The sequence below is a fragment of the Trachemys scripta genome, chromosome 1, assembly GCF_013100865.1.
Source record: "Trachemys scripta elegans isolate TJP31775 chromosome 1, CAS_Tse_1.0, whole genome shotgun sequence".
Lineage (NCBI taxonomy): Eukaryota > Metazoa > Chordata > Testudines > Emydidae > Trachemys > Trachemys scripta.
This window is the reverse complement of record NC_048298.1, coordinates 130,326,751-130,337,743: the sequence shown is the minus strand read 5'-3', so window position 1 is coordinate 130,337,743 and position 10,993 is coordinate 130,326,751. Positions and strand designations below refer to the sequence as shown.

Sequence of the window (10,993 nt, the reverse complement as noted above, 5' to 3'; positions counted from 1 at the left end):
GGTGAAACCGCCCCTGCTGCTGCTATACGTCACGCCTGAGGGCTCGGTGGTTATCAAAGGCGGCAGGCCCAAGCCTAGTCTCCGGGATCACACACCTGCGCCAACTGTCAAAACCACCCTGTGTGTAGCAAGCGCTCCTTGGTGTATGAAAAAACCACCCACCTGCACGTTAAGGAAAAAACTACTCATTTACCCCGTGGAAAACCAGCTCACTAATGTTTGTGGAAACCCATTTGCCCGTGGAAACACGTGTAGCTTTCATATGCAACGGACCCCCCCCCCCAAAAAAAACTCGTGTGTGCTTAATGCAAAATGCCTATGTGCAAAACTCTGGAATGTGCATAAACATTTGTTTGTGCATGAACATTCCTTGGCTCATGGACAAAGTTGTTGCATGTGTGAAAACTCAAGACAGTCACAAGCAGGTGCCTAGGAGCACAGTTGCACACGCCGCTTTCCCAAGTGACCATTTCTCAGGCGTATATATTAGCGTATACACAGAGTGCTCAGCCATTTGATGGCATCAGTCAGGTGGAGAGCTGGTAGCCTGCCATTGAAATAAGTCAGTGGGCACTCGTCAAGGATATGTGACATAGTCTGAAGTTGACCATAGCTGCATCATGGGTCATCGCACCATCATTGATGCCTTAGTTATGAGACATACAAGTATGTTTTTGAGACTGCAAGAGATCTTTACCTTCTGAATATTTAGCTTAGGGTGTGCGTAAAATAATTACATGCTTAAGATTGATTGTCTATCCTTAGCATTCAAAAATATAAATCAGAATCCAGAAATTATGAGATTGGCTCAAAAATTAAGAGTTTAAAAATAATAAATTCTGATTTCTTTTTATTTGTCCACTGCTTTTTTCATGTAATCAGACCACTTCAGGACATGGGTCTTTCATAAATATGCCAAATTACATAAGACTCGTGATAAAATTGTGCGTCAACAACATTATGCTCAGAAGTGACACTGGAAACGTGGGGGGGGGAGGGGGGGTGCGGGGCTTGGCCAGGGCAATAGCTGTGATAGGCAAATTGTATTCAAGTGAAAGTGAACAGAAATTACAAAGAACTAACCAATGGTGTCACATTAGCATTGTGTGACAGAAGCCCAAAGGCTGTGCCTATTGTCCATAAAATGGGGCAGATTGTTGCCACTCTCCTCTTCAATAGGCCTTTGGAGAATATAGATGTTATTATTCAATGCAGCTTGGATGCTTGGATCTAGATGGGATATTATGTTTTGGCATCCATTGCCTTTGGGGGCTGTCTTCTCTGTACTGAAGGTGTGGTAGGTTACTGGCCAATTTGTAGAACTCTTTGGGCCACCTTTGCTCAGTAACTATTATTATTTTTGTGAAACAGAAGAGAGGAGGAGTGGGGCATAGAAGGCAAAATGACCATCAAATGAAGCAAAGGGTGCATACCTCTATCTGCACAGTTCCCATGAATGTCAATGGACGCTCCAGACACTGAAGCTTGCAAGGCCAGGTCAGTTATTTGTAGTAAAGATGACAAACAAACTAGCAGCCAAGGACAAGAGCTAAATAAACCACAAACTCTATTTTCTTGCCTAGAGGTTGTCTCTTTGGGTCCCAGTTGAGGCACATAGGTGGGAGGACAGCGTACATTGAAGCTTGCACTGTTGTTGCCTATGCTGAACCTGTTCTGTGGATAAACAGAGGGATTTTTTCTCCAATATTTGTCAGGCCATCTCCTTTTATTAATGAACCACAAAAAAAAAAAAAAAAAAAAAACAATGCAAAGCAAAGAGACAAAATAAATGCTGATTGCATGTATAGATTCATAGATTCTAAGGCCAAAAGGGAACACTGTGATCATCTAGTTTGACCTTCTATATTGCACAGACTATAGGACTCCCCCAAAATAATTCCTACAGCATAAAACATTCATCTGAGCAGAGAAAGCAATGCCAACAAAAATTACAAAAGGGCTGGAATAATTGACTTTTGAGTAAACTAAATATGGGATTTTAGCCAAATGACAACTATGGGGTAGAATATGATAACAGCTGATATGTATTTGAAGGGTGTATAAAACAAGGAAGGGGGGAAATTGTTTAGGGTAATGAAGGTGATCCAGGGAGCTTTAATTAAGACTAATGGGATGAAACTGAGAAAATTATATTTAAGACAAATATCTGAAACATTTTGTAACTGTGAAATCTATTAGACATGTAGGAAGGTAGTTGAAACCCCACTGCTATTTAAAACCACTGTTAACTGAACAGAGCATTGGAAATTATGATAGGGAACAGTCCTTCATTTTCCTCAATGGCTGGATCATGAGATTTTGGAAGTCTTTTATAATGTCTGTGATTAATTTAGTAATGGAAATTATTCTTTTTTCTTATTCTTTATTTAGATGGGAACGGTTTATGCTTAGAAGTGAAGGGCAGTATTTCCCCAAGGATTTTATGAAAGTGTGGGAACAAAGGCCATCTACATATTAAGAGCTTGAAAAAATATTCTAAGTAAATGAGGGACACCTTCTAATTTTTTAATTAGTTTTGATTTAGTATCATATGTTAAAAAAAACTCAACAACTTTCCTTATTAGCTTGTCTGACACAGAAACCCATTGGTAGTTCGCTACTCTGTGTCAGCAACTCTTGTCAGGCCGGACAAACTCACTACACATAACACTGTTATCATGATATACCCAAAAGCTGGCCTGGATCATTGAAAGCTAACTACTCACTGATCAGTAGTTTTCTTGTGAGATTTATCTACAGGGTGTGTACAAAGAGTTATAAGTATTTGCTTGAATTATATTCTTAAAATGTGTTTGGCAAGCAAAGAATAAGCGTAGTCTGCCCTAGACAAAGGAATGGGTATTTGCTTGTCTGACCAGCCTGGTCATTAGACGGAGACAATGAAAGTAAATTTACATATAAGATAAACAAAGATATCAAGCTAACCAGCAGTGGAGAAGACAGCATGGGGTCTCCACTCCAGCAGGAGAGAGATGCTTTGTCTGGGCGTACTTTTCAAGGTATACATTTCAGAGGTTTACTGGACTATAAAAACAATGGAAGAGAACCCCATAGTTGTCCATCACTTGAGGGATTCAAGGGATCAGAGCGCTTGAAATCACAGAATGGTTCTTCAACTAAGGGGGGTAGAAATCTCTTGGAACTGAATATAGGTGAGAAACCTGCCTAGGCAAAGATTGTAGCTTGCTAAAATTAGGCTTTAGTTTTAGAAATGTATTTTTACTTTTCTGTGTGTGTGGCTTTAACCCTTTCTGTCTTTATTCCCTATACTTGTTATCACTTAAAACTATGACTTTTTGTTTAATAAACTTGTTTTACTTTTACTACAAACTAATTCAATGCTGTGATTGAAATAAGAGTTTGTCAACCCCCCGTTAAATTAATTAGCTGTATTGTCTCTCTATCAGAGCAATTAAATTACTAACTTCTGTGAGTGCTCCTGAAGAGGGCTGGACGCTGCAGGGGTGCCTCTTGGGAACTTGTGAATTTGGGTTCACTATTTGTTACCTGCAAGCAAGGTTTGGCCTGGTAGAGCCCGGAAGAGTTGGCTGGCAAGGCAGACAAGCTGGTGTGTCAGGGAGTTGTCACACAGTTTAGCAGTAGCAAAAACAATTGCTTGCTGAGGTTGCAAGGAAGAACAAAGTAATTCACAGTTCTGGGAACCCCAGCAGATTGTCACACTGGCAGACAGTTCTGGGGAAATTCAGGACTGGGAGGGTGTTGGAGTCCCTCTGTAAAAAGTAACTGGGCAGTGGAAGTCAGGGTGATGATACCTGCATGCTTGTAAGGTTGGGTGTTGGTGTCCAGGCTGTGAGCCAGAGCAGCATAGCATTGAAGGCACCCAGAGTTGCAGGGCAGGCGGTGACACAACCCCTTGCTGGTATGGGTTAAACCCCAAGGCGTCACAGCTTGGTGTGTCACTTTTCCACACATTACAATTACAATATTTACTACTACGGTGGATTTAGGTTTTTTCTCTTTTCTCTTCCTCACAATCTGAACTTGGTACTGAGTCACACTACTACCACCTAGTGGCTTACAATGAAATATGCACAGAATCTTTTCAACTTCAGGTTTCAGAGTGGTAGCCGTGTTAGTCTGTATCAGCAAAAACAACGAGGAGTACTTGTGGCACCTTATAGACTAATAATATTATTTGGGCATACGCTTTCGTGGGCTAAAATCTAATGAAGTGGGTTTTAGCCCATGAACGCTTATGCCCAAATAAATTTGTTAGTCTATAAGGTGCCACAAGTACTCCTCATTGTTTTTTCAACTTCAGTCTATCATCTGTATGACACTGGAAGGTTATTGTTTTCCTGTTCCCTATAAAAAGCCACCAGTGTTAAAACGAACCAATATGAATTACAATTCTATTCCGTTTAGAAAAATACTATCAACCATGGGATGCTGTTCTGAGAAGGCCTGCTGAACAGCGATGGGGTCCACCTCTGAAAGAAGGGAAAGAGTATCTTCAGATAGAGACTGACTAACCTAGTGAGGCAGGTTTTAAAATAGGCTGGATGGGGGCAGGAGACAAAAGCCCACAGATAAGTCCAGAACATGTAGATCTGGATGAAGGATCAGAATCTGGGGGGAACATAGGCAATCGCATCATGGACAAAAAGAGACAAGAGGGAATATGGAGGCTAAATCTAATGAAAATCTTAGATGTTTGTATACTAATGCCAGCAGTCTGGGGAATAAACAGGAAGAACTGGATATACTAATGAATAATCACAATTATGATATAATTGGCATCACAGAGACTTGGTGGGATAATTCACATGACTGGAATGCTGGTATAGAAGGATACAGCTTGTTGAGGAAGAACAGGCAGGGGGAAAAGGGAGCAGTGTTTTCTAGTATATCAAGATGTATACACTTGCACTGATGTTGAGATAGAAGTGTAAAGCAGACCTGTTGAAAATCTCTGGGTAAGGATAAAAGGGTTAAAAAACAAGGGTGATGTCATGGTACGGTTCTATTATCGACCACCTAACCAGAAAGATGGATGAAAGTTTTTTTAAATAACTAACAAAATCATCCAAAGCACAGGACTTGATGGTGATAGGGGACTTCAACTACCCAGACATCTGTTGGGAAAATAATACAGCAGGGCACAGATTATCCAGCAAGTTCTTGGAATCCACTGGAGACAACTTTTTATTACAGAAGGTGGAGAAAGCGAGGTCTCCCAGCGCTGTAAAAAAGCCACCCCCACGAGGGGAGTAGTTATCAGCGCTGGGATTGCGGCTCCCAGCGCTGGTGCACTGTCTACACTGCCACTTTAGAGCACTGAAACTTGCATTGCTCAGGGGGGTGTTTTTTGTTAATTAGTAAGCAGTGTAGACAAGGCCTTAGACAAGTTAGATGTGTTCAAGTCGGCAGGGCCTGACAAAATACATCCTAGAATACATAAGGACCATGCTGAGGAGATCTCTGAGCTCTTAGCTATTATCTTTGAGAACTTGTGGAGGACAGGAGAGATCCTAGAGGACTGGAAAAGGGTGTAGTAGCTAGCTAGAAAAAGGGGAATAAGGACAACTCAAGGAATTATAGACCAGTCAACTTAACTTTGGTACCTGGAAAGAATGAAGCAAATAATCAATCAAGTCTGTAAACACCTGGAAGAAAATAAGGTTATAAGTAACAGTTAACATGGATTTGTCAAGAACCAACCTAATATCCTTTGATAGGGTAACAAGCTTGTGGATGCGGGGAGCAGTAGATGTGCTATATCATGCCTTTACTAAGGCTTTTGGTAGTGTCTCACATGACCTTCTCATAAGCAAACTATGGAAATGTAGCCTAGACCAACACATTGTAAAGTGGATCCAACTACTTGGAAAACCGTACTCAGAGAATAGTAATCAATGCTTCAGTCAAGATGGAAGGGCATATGGAGTGGGGTCCCACAGGGATCTGTCTTGGGTCCAGTTCTACTCAATATCTTCATAAATGATTTGGATAATGACATAGAGAGTACACTTATAAAATTTAAAGACGACACTAAGCTAGGAGGGGTTGCAGTGCTTTCGAGGACAGAATGAGAATTCAAATGATCTTGACAAACTGGAGAAACAGTCTGAAATAAAAAGGATGAAGTTCAATAAGACAAATGCAAAGTACTGCACTTAGGAAGGAATAACCAATTGCACAAATGCAAAATGGGAAATGACTGCGTAGGAAGAAGTATGGTAGAAAAGGATCTGGGGGTTACAGTGGATCACAAACTAAATATGAGTCAACAATATAACACCGTTGCAAAAAAAAGCAAACGTCATTCTGGGTTGTATTAGCAGGAGTGTTGTACACTAGACACAAGAAGTAATTCTTCCAGTCATCTCAGCACTGATAAGACCTCAAGTGGAGTACTGTGTCCATTTCTGGGCACCACAGTTTAGGAAAGATGTGGACAAATTAGAGAAGGTCTAGAGGAGAACAACAAAAATGAGTATAGGTCTAGAAAATGTGACCTACGAGGAAAGATTGAAAACATTCGGTTTGTTTAGTCTATAAAAGAGAAGACTGTGGGGGACATGATAACAGTCTTCAAGTAAGTACAAGATTGTTATAAAAAGGAGGGTGATAATGGGCTTAAGTTGCAGCAAGGGAAATTTAGGTTAGACATTAGGAAAAATTTCCTATTTGTGAGGGTAGGTAAGCACTAGAACAAATTATATAGGGAGGTTGTGGAATTTCTGTTGTTTAAGAACATGTTAGACAAACATCTGTCAGGGATGGTCTAGATAATATTTAGTCCTATTTGAGTGCAGGAAACTGGACTAGATGTCCTACTGTGATCCCTTCCAGTCCTACATTTCTGTGATTCTGAGTGCCTTGAGCTGGTGCCTGGAGCCCACCCTGCAAAAGATCTCTTTATAGTGGTGTGACACTGTACCTCAAAGTAGCACCCTGTAACCCCCATATTCATCACTCGTATATAGTTGTGATACTTCTAACAAAGCATGCCATGTAAGATACCATACAAAAGGTCATGATCTGCTGAAACTCATTGTTCTGTCAAAATGTGTATATCATTAGTGTAATATGAAGTTATGAGATGTTGCTATATGGTTATTGCAATATGTTGTGAGTTTGGAAGTCCCCCACTGCTAGTTCTGCGGTGACAACAAAGGAGGTGACCCACACCCAGGCAGGCGTTAAAAAAATCCATGACCAGCAGGGGAATTGTAAACAAGAGATCTACAGTTCAGTAAGGCCTTTTCTATACTACAAAGCTTTGTTGGCAAAAGCTGCCTTTTGCTGACAAAACAGTCTAGGCATACACACTACAAAGCTACTTTTGGTGGCAAAACCCAGGCAGGCAGGTAGAGCAAATTGCTTCTACCAGGATGGGGGGAGAGACTGCTGTGCAGAGCAGAGCTAGGGGCTGATGTCTCAGGATAGGTCGGTCAGCCTGCTATCCCGTCCCCATCCCCCACCACCACGCTCGAGAAACCTGCATCATGTGACACTATACATTCCCCATGAGGCATTGCAAACCCTTCCCAAAGCACCCTGAGGCCAGTTGCATAGTGGAATAGCTACCCACAGTGCACTGCTGTGTCAATGCAAGAGCTGCTAGTATGGATGCGCTCCACCGACATGAGGAGCATAGTGTGGACATGCAACAGTGGTTTTAGTTAAAGTGCTTTAATTAAAGTGGCATAACTTTTGCAGACAAAACTTTATAGTGTAGATAAGGCCTAAGAGACAGTTGTGCACCACACAATGAGGATTGCTCCACACTGTGACTCAGCAAGACCCACCAGGACATGGATCTTTCCAGGGACATGGATTGAGAGTATAAAATAAGGCGCAGTGGCATCATGAGATCATCTTTCTCCTCCCCCACCTATGCTGAAGGCAACAAGGACACTGGGAAGACAAAGACTTTGAACTGAGACTGGTCCCAGGCTGAGAAGGAAATTCTGCCTGTGTATTAAGAACTGTAACATACCTGCAACATCCAGTGGGGTCAAAAAAGTTTGATTCAGCTCTTGCTTAGTCTAAAAGTTTAGGATTTAGAATGCGTGTTTACTTTTTATTTTCCTAAGGTAACTACCTCTGACCTGCCTACCACTTATAATCACTTAAAATCTATCTTTCTGTAGTTAATAAAATTAATTTAATGTTTTATCTTTACCAGTGAGTTTGTCTAAAGTGCTTGGGAAATCTGCTCAGATTACAAAGACTGGTGCATGTCCACTTTCATTTGACAAAGTGGCAAGCTAATGAATGAGCTTGCACTGTTCAAGAAACGGTCTTGAGCAGTGTAAGATGGTATATTTCTGGGGTGCAAGGCTGGGGGCTTGGGAGATTTGTTTCCCTGTGTATAGTTCATGCAATTTAGTTGGGTGTGACTCTGCATGTGCTGGTGGCTGAGTGATAACAGCGCCTGGAAGGGTTTTGTCACTGGCAAAGCATTGTGAGATATAGCCCAAGTTAGAGAGTTAAGGGGGCCTACAGTTCCAGGCTGTACCCCAGGGATCCCGTCAGAAGTGGTTCCTCATTTAGTAGTGAATCTTGGTCCTCCTTATGGGCACCCAAGACCTGAAATGCTGAGCCGAATTCACTCCTGCCATTAGCAGGTGTAACTCTAGTGAAGTCAATGAAGGTATGCCAGCAGATAATTTGGCCTGCTGTTTTTACTGAATAGGCAGTGTAAAGGCCACACAGAGATCACTAAGTCTTTGCAGTGTCTCTTTATACGGCACTGTGGAGTGGGGGAGAAGGGGCACTGTGGTCACGCCACGCAAGTGAATGGGAAGGAATGGTCAGCTTACAGAACGTATCCATGAACTTAAAACCTGCACGGGAGTGTGAAGGAAGTGGTGGAATCTCAGAAGGTTGTGGTCACTTCTCCTGCCCGAAGTCTGAAACAGGAGATTTGTTGCATGGAAGTCCATTTCTCCTCAAATTCTCCATGTCTTTGTCCAACACAAAGCCTTTTTTTTTTTTTCCAAGTTTTGCACAACACTTATGGAAAAGTCTAATAGAACTTAATTTTTTTGTAGTTTTTAAAAAACATCCTATATAAATGAATAGAGAATTAAATAAACTGCTATAGATAGAATTCTATAGGCTGGTTTGGAAAACATACAGAAAGGATTTCTTTCTCCAATAAATTACATACATTTTTAGAAAAATTTCTGTAGACCCCAAAGAGCTCTTAAAACCCACTTTTTTTTTTACTGGTTTTAACTCTGTCAAATACTACAGGAGCTTTCCATGAGAGAAACATACCAGAGTGTGGCTGTAAGTCTTGACCAACAAGTTAACTTTTAAAGTAGGTCTATTTTACCATGACACTCAGTTAAATATGGGGAGGCATTTTACATGTACAGCTTACCTACATAAGTTGCTTTGCTGTGGAGAACAATTTATGAAAAGAGTACTGGGCTCTAGAAATGCACCTCTTTTTACAGGATTTTCATGCTGAACGACTAAAAACAGGACAGGCAGTTCAGGTCAAGGTGAGTTTATTGTCCATACAGCATACCTAATCCCGCCAAAACACATTTCTTAAAACCATCTTTAAACTAGTCAAAACAACAGGTTATTAATAAAAATGACTTAACACTGAACAGAGACGACCTTTTAAAAGGTAATCGAGACTACACTTTAGCAGAATCTTATCCATCAAAAAACAATCTCACATACTTTCTAAATACTTTTTGTTTACACTGATCATGTCTACTACCGCACTCTCTAGCATCCCCTGACCATATAAACATCCACACCTCTTAAAGAGCACATTGTGAGAGGATAACTTTGACTTGATATGGCATCACACTCATTAAAGCAAAAAAAAAAAAAAAAGTTTGAGAACAGATACTGTGCAACTGAGAGTGATTTCTGAGGTACATGATAACATGGAAATACACATAGTGGAAAAAATCCAGTGGCCGGGTGAGTTGCTGGGAACTTTTGAGCTGTCCAATTATTCAAGCAAAGACCAGCAGCATTAGGTTGGGATAATAGCACTTCCCTACCACACCGGGGTATTAGGAGCATGTATACATTAAAGATTGTGAGGCACTCAGATACTATAGTGATGGGGACCATATAAGTACCTAAGATAGATAGATAAACCAAATATTCCACTAAAAAGACAAATATTTGCAATACTATATCCAAGATCTGGGAAGGTACAATCTGCAAGGCACTTTTTTCAAAGTGGGTTGTAGAGAAGAAGGCTGGATTATGATATTTGAAAAAAATCACACACTGGTGCTTTGAGATAGCAGTTTTTGATGCCAGACAAAAAAATAAACCAACCAATTTTGTCTTTCTTGTCCTCAGTTTGAAATGAAAATTGTGCAAAACATACAATAGTTTTCATTTTAAGTGATATTGTCAAGTTGTTAGGACCCAGATTTTACATACTTTGAGTGCTGTGTATTATAATAGTAAATGCCCTCTTGATTCTAACCACATAGTAATTGTTTATTTTTTACTACACCACTGCAGAATCAAATGTATTTGTTAAAAATGACTGCACACAGTGTAGGTCCTATGAAATAAATTGTGCATGCGGGCTCCAACTGTACTTTTTATGTGTTGGCTTTATACAAAATAAAGAACTACATTATTTAACTATATCACGCTCAGAGACAGTTTTAAAAGGTATACTAAGGTACAAACAAAAAAATCAAACCTTACATGGTAATACGAGGATTGGATTCAACAACACACCTGACTAATTTTACAGTAATCCCTTTGTCAATGGGAGTACTCATAAGGGTGAAGTTCTCACATGCATAGGTGTTTGCAGGATAAGGTTCTGAGTTATAATCCACCAGGTTCTTTAGGGTGAAATTCACCCATCATAATGCCTGAATAATCGTGCTATATGCAGGGCACACACATGGAGTGAGGGGAATTAAATTCATCCCTAATCTACTGACAGGTCAAAAGCTCCTATGTAGCTTCTCCACATCCCTTTTTGGAAACTAATCTGTGT

General features: G+C 40.6%; 1 protein-coding gene across 1 annotated transcript in view; it reads right to left on the bottom strand.

Annotated features, from left to right (window-relative positions):
• Nucleotides 1–9,492: 9,492 nt before the first annotated feature.
• Nucleotides 9,493–10,993, bottom strand: part of CCND2 (cyclin D2) — a 63,700-nt gene continuing 62,199 nt past the window's right edge. The window contains exon 5 of the mRNA XM_034785000.1: nt 9,493–10,993. This exon is cut by the window's right edge and continues 4,597 nt beyond it. The gene's annotated coding sequence lies outside the window, so the exon portion shown is untranslated.